The sequence below is a fragment of the Vidua macroura genome, chromosome 21 (assembly GCF_024509145.1).
Source record: "Vidua macroura isolate BioBank_ID:100142 chromosome 21, ASM2450914v1, whole genome shotgun sequence".
NCBI classification, from domain to species: Eukaryota; Metazoa; Chordata; class Aves; order Passeriformes; family Viduidae; genus Vidua; species Vidua macroura.
Genome location: NC_071591.1, coordinates 6,562,490 through 6,568,489, shown reverse-complemented (window position 1 = coordinate 6,568,489; position 6,000 = coordinate 6,562,490).

The following is a 6,000-nucleotide window of genomic DNA, read 5'->3' as shown; positions in this document are numbered from 1 at the left end:
ATCCTCACCAGTCTGACGGTGTGCCTGCCTCCAGATAAGACATCCCAGGAAACTTCAGACACAAAGTGTGGGAGAAAAGAGAAATTTTCTTGACTTTCCTTTTCTTAATCAGTAGTTTGGGTTTGGTTTTTTTTTTTTTTTTTCTTTTTTTTTTTCTTTTTTTTTTTTTTTTGCTTTGAGCAATGACTTTCAAGGGAGCAATGGCTCTTCCTGAGAAAAAAAGAAAAACAGACAGACTGCTATAATTTTTTTTAAAGTCAGTTTTCACATGCTTGTTAGTTTTTGGCAGCTTCACAGTCTGTCACTTAAATTAATTTTTCAGAGGTAGCAACTAATTGTCTTTGTTTTCTGGAGCCACTGGGGCTCAGAGCTGAGAGCTCTGCAACCCGGAGCAACTCCCTTCTCCAACAAATTATGTTTAGGCTGACTTGTGACTTAGGCAAAAAGAAACTGCAGACACTTACCCCTGTTTATGTGAAATAAAACTGGGCTTGAAAGAACCGTGGTGAGGGGGAGTGAACGTGCCCTTAAGGAGAGAATTGTGAGCAAAATGTTGAGCAGTTGTGAGCGGGATCTGATTTTGCTCTGTGTCCGGCTGTGTGGCTCCTCCCTGGTCCCAGATGGTGAATCCTGCTGCCAGCTGACCTGTCTGCCCCTCTGGAAGCTGCTGCTCCCCTTGGAGGGAGGTTGGTTTGGGGCCAGCAGGAGCTAATCCTGTTGTATTCCTGCCTCCTTCCTCCTGGATGAAGGGCTGGGAGCCGTCTGTCAGGCCCCTGCACGGGTCACCAGGGTTCCTCCCCGGGGGAAATGTCACAGGCCAAGAAACCAGCCCAGCCCAGGGCCACCAGTGCCACAAGGCATGTGGCAGCCCTGAGTCCAAAGGAATAAATCCACATTCCTGGCTCTCTCCCTGCCACCTCGCTCAGCCCTGGGGCCGGGGCTGCAGATGGGAAGGCCGCAGGACGCTCCTCGCATCCAGATCCAGAGCCCAGCTCTTCTCAGATAAGGATTTCGTTTTGGGCTCCTCTCCAGCTGGGCCCAGGCTGCAGATTCCTGCATGGCTTATCCTCCCCCTGTCGAGCCCTCCAGCTCCAAGGATAAGCTCCAAGCTTATCCAAGTTATCGGCGGGATGCAGCTGCCAGGCAGGGCTGGCACGGCCAGGGCTGTTTTGGCCTCTCCAAGGGTGTGGAGTGGCAGTGGGAACGTTCTGGGGGATGGCAGCACACCAGGCACGTCCCCAGTGCCAGGGCAAACTCTCACCCATTGTTTTCCTTGCGGGTGTTGCCCTGGGAATTGGTGGCGTGTTGGGATTTTAGGGCTGTGGGAGAGGTTCCTCAGATCAAGGTGGGAGCAGAGGAAAAGGGGACATGTCTGTTCTGAGATTGGCTCCCTGCTGTTGCATGACAGAGTTTTGAGGTGAAATTCCCCAAATCTTTAGCTTTTTGTCCCCACACCAGGGTCTGAGGACTGTGGTGGGTCTGCCAGGGGCGAGGTGGAAGGTGGGGGAGCTGCTGCCCCAACTAGACAGGGAGTGGGGAACACATCAGATCACCTTTAATGGCAAATAAGAGCAACATTCAGGGGTTTATCTGTTCTCCCCATCCACAAAGCCTTGTGAGAGCCGTGGTTCAGCTGAGCCTCTGTGCTTGAAGTGTGAGCAGCTGTGGGTGCAAACCCTCCACCCCAAAAAAACCCCAGTGACCCTCCTCAGCCCAAGCTGCTGCCAGAGAGGCTCCCCTGCCCTCCAGCAGCAGGGGAGTTTCCACAGCCCCTTTCCAGATGAATCTATCCCTCTGGAGCTTAACTCCAGCAAAGGAATGATTTGCTCTTACAGCCTGTTAATGAATTTCTGAAATAAGGAATTAATTACCGTCTGTCTAAATTAGAGTTGTCCTATCCTTTGAGATCCATCTTTTTGATTCTAATTAATTTTAAAAATTACTTTTAGAGTCTTCAGTAGAGATTCTAATTTATTTTACTCTAATATTATTTCTCTGATAAGCAAGTTAATTTTTAGATCAGAATCCGCCTAATCTCAAATTTGTCACACAAACTCTGCTCTCTAAGATTCTGTTTACAGCTTCTTGGAGATGACAGATCTTGATGCACAAATCATTCTTTCTTCTTTTTTTCCTTTTTAGCCACCTGAATGTGTGTGTTCAAAGGAGATTAATTGAAACCCTTCACTGTGCTGTATTTAGGAAAGATCCTTAATATTTTAGAACCAAAACCAAATATTAGTTATAAAGCTTCTCTAATTGCCCTTTTTCATGGAGGAAAATGCATGTCTAATTTGTTTTTTTAAAAGAACATTTGCTTTATGGGTATTTGCCTGAGTTTGACAGTTATTTAACTGGCTGTTTTTATTAACTCGTGTTCTCAGCATCAAGTGCATTGGCAGCTGGGGAAAATTCAAATATCAATTTTATGTTCTTATCAAAGCTGCCATCCCACAGGCTGCAATAAACCCTGCAGCAAACTTCACCCTGGCTCCTGGCTTTGTCCTCGTGGAGATTTGTCCTTGTCCTCTGCCGGTGGCAGAGCTGACACCGACCCCATGGGGACAGGAACAGGGAATCTGTGAGGGCCAGAGATCAGGGATGGGCAGAGGGTGGGAAGGGCTGGATCTGTCCCCAGGGATGGTGTGTGGGCACCCAGCACTGCTGGGCAGAGGAAAGGAGCCACTGGAGCAAAGTGCTGAGGAGGTACAGCAGCCTCTCCCTCACTGGCAGCACTTTTCTTTCTTTTTTATTTTTTTCCCTCTTTGCTATGCTGTTTCTTCTTGTCATTCCTGTGTTTGTGTTTTCTCTTTTCCCATGTTTGTGTTTTCTTTCTTTCCATGTTTATATTTTCTTTATATTTTGATGGAAGCTTAAAAACCTAGTAGCAAAAGACAGAGAAATTTAAGTCTTACAGTGTCACCAAAAATCTTGGAAGCAGCCCCAGAGAGTCTTGGAGGTTCTCCTGGAGACCTCAAGGGAACTTGGATTGTCCCACTGGGTCTCATTTGTGGAGAAGACCCCTGTGCTGAGTGTCCTGCTAAGTTGATCTCTGGGGTCCCTACACCCCTCCCTGGGGTCACTACAGAGCATTTTTTGGCCCTGGCCTGAGCTGAGGGGCAGCAGTGCAGCATCTACTCCATGTATCCTGTAAGAACCAAACTCCTCACATTTGTATTCAAGCTGTGAAAGAACCTCCCCAGTCATTTTGGACAATTTCATATTATAGTTTGTTTGGGTTCTTAAGCTCCTTCTATTTGTATTTTTTAATTCCCACCTGTGTGGGGGCTATGGATCTTGGATTCTAAGAATCCCAGATGCTTAGCAGATGGTTAGCTTGAAAAAATAATCAAAGAGGCAGCAAAATTGTGTTCATGAGCTCCTATTTATTTCAATCTGGTGTTTTGCCTCACAACAAGACTAATAAGCAATTACTCTTGCATCTCGAATGCTTATGCAGTGTAAATGCATCTGTCAACCAGATTCAACATCATCAATAAAGCTGCCAAAGCTGCTCATAATTCAATGATATATGCTTTGAGCATCTTTTTTGAATATAATTTAAAGATTGCAGTCCTATGATTCTGACATTATTTCCTGTGTGTTTAAAATACCTCCAGCTGGAAGGATCCATGCCTGCATCACATAATCACCTCTGCCTGTGTGGACCATTCAAACTCTTCCATTTGGCTTGTGTGAGGGTTTTACTTTTTGGCTGGGGTCTGACAGGGTTCCCACAAGGGCTGCTGGGGCTGAGGGAGCCTTTCTGGGATTTGGAGTATTTCTCCCTCCTTTCTCTCCTGGTGAAATTCACCCCCGTGCAGAATTCTCTTGAAGTGCCACGGGCCTGACGTGCTGTGCATGAAAGGGATTTGTTAGCAGGGAAGGTGTGCTCTGCAGGGCCTGGGCAAATGTTACTTTTTAAAGGATCCTTTGCAGGCAAATGCTTTTAGGAAACAGGCTGATGTGATAAGTCTCTACCTCTATGGACACCCATCTGAAGGGCTTTTCTGGGTTTCATCCCAGTTTGACAAAGATGTCCTAAATTTATTTTCATCAATCACAGAGTGGTTTGGGTTGGAAGGACCTCAAAGCTCACCCCATCCCACCCCCTGCCATGGCAGGGACACCTTCCCCTATCCCAGGGTGCTCCAAGCCCCATTCACCCTGGCCATGGACACTTCCAGGGATCCAGGGGCAGCCACAGCTGCTCTGGAAAATTAATGTATATTAACAACTCACCTGCAAGCTAGTACCTTTAAAATTATTTACAACTGGAATCCAGCACAGGCAGCTCCCAGTGCCAGTGTTGCTGGGATTTAGGGTGGAGCAGGGTTTGCTGGAAGGTTCCTGGGGTGCTCCTGCAGCCCCTCTTGAGCTCTCCAGCTCCCTGAGGAGCTCAGGAGCCAATTCTTCACCGGGCAGGGGTGGACCCTGCTCCACTTTCCTCCTGTGTCTGCCCCCTGAAGGACAGAACCAAACTTCAGTCCCTGAAAATGGGTTTTTTTGCCTCTGCTGCTCCCCAGCTCTCTCCCAGGTGTCTGTGCTCAGGATCTCCACTCAGAGGTTTTTGGGGTGTGTGTTCTCCAGCTTGGAGTGTAGCTGCTAATCAGCTGCAGGAAGGGGATGCTCACTGGAATTTGGCTCCCTCTTATCTCTGCTACCAAATCCATGCAAACTCTCTTGGCCATAGGCTTTTACTGCTGCTACAAGGAGGGATTAGCTGTTCCTTCCATCAGGATCACTTTTTGTGTGCCCAAGCCCTCTGTTCCCTGCACACACAGAGAATGCTAATGGGCCCTGCCTCTGTTTTCCAGCCACCCACTGGGGTCAGTTTCTCTTTCTCCTGGTTTACTTTGTGCATTATGTCAGAGTTAATGGAATACAGATTTCTGAGCAAAGAGAGATCCCAGTGATTTTTTAAACTTTTTTTTTTCCTAAGTCTCTGCATGAATGAGAATCTGACTCTATCAATGCAGGAAGCAATCCTGCACAGTTTAATTTCTCTGCTCTCTCAACTGTGTCAACTCCTGAAGGGACAAAGGAAAAAAAAAAAAAAAAGAGTTAAAACAACAGAATAGGAGTGGTAGTTCAAGGTTACAACAAGGAAGTGTTTTAAAAATGAATCTTTGGAAAGATTCATCTTCATTGCCAGCCCTGTGCAGGTTCCCCTTTCCTAGAGATTTAGGAGAGACCAAATGTTAATCTTTTCCCACATCAACAGAAAACCATCCTGGCTGAGGTTTGAGCTGAAGTGAGCATATTTTATCCTAATGTCAATTCATTCCTCGTCCCTCAAGAGCAAGCCAGATTTGCTCTGACTGACCTTATGCTGGGTTTTGCTTTCCTCATGCCCAGATTCTCCAAAATTTAGATGCCCACTGCGGAAAGCTGGGAAGCTTCAGCTGGACCATGTGCTCCCAGCACTGGGCTGGGTTTGAGGGTTGCTTTGAGTGATTCCCTATTTTGAAAACAGTTCCCATCACTGCTGGAGATGAGTCCTCCTCTTTCTACCTGTCCTTGTGTTCAAATCTGTCCTTTGCAGTCTTCTTCAGTTAAAATAGACTGAAAATCCAAGTCTGCCAGAGCACCCTCTGCCTTATTCTGTGAAAACTTTCCAAAATACCAGCCCCAAACCCCAAGTCTCGATGTTCACCATGGGGCTCAGGAGAAATTGCAGGATCACTTTGGGTGCTGTATTTTACACATTGCATTCTTTTACTCCATTTCATGCTTTCCCAGCTAAGAAAAAAAATTTAAGACCATGGAACAAGTGAAAAGGTGAGGATGGCTTCCCTGTCCCAGCCAGCTCTGCTCAGCTGAGCTCTCAGCTGTTAAACCCAGCCTGGGTTTATGGCCAAGGGGAAAAGAGGGAAAAAAGACAGTGGAAAAATTTAAACTGCTTTATAAAGTATTTTACAGAAGAGTGATGTGGCATCTACAGAGCAGTGAGTGGTGTGGTATGAGGGGTTTATTGGCACTGGTGAGCCACACGAGCCC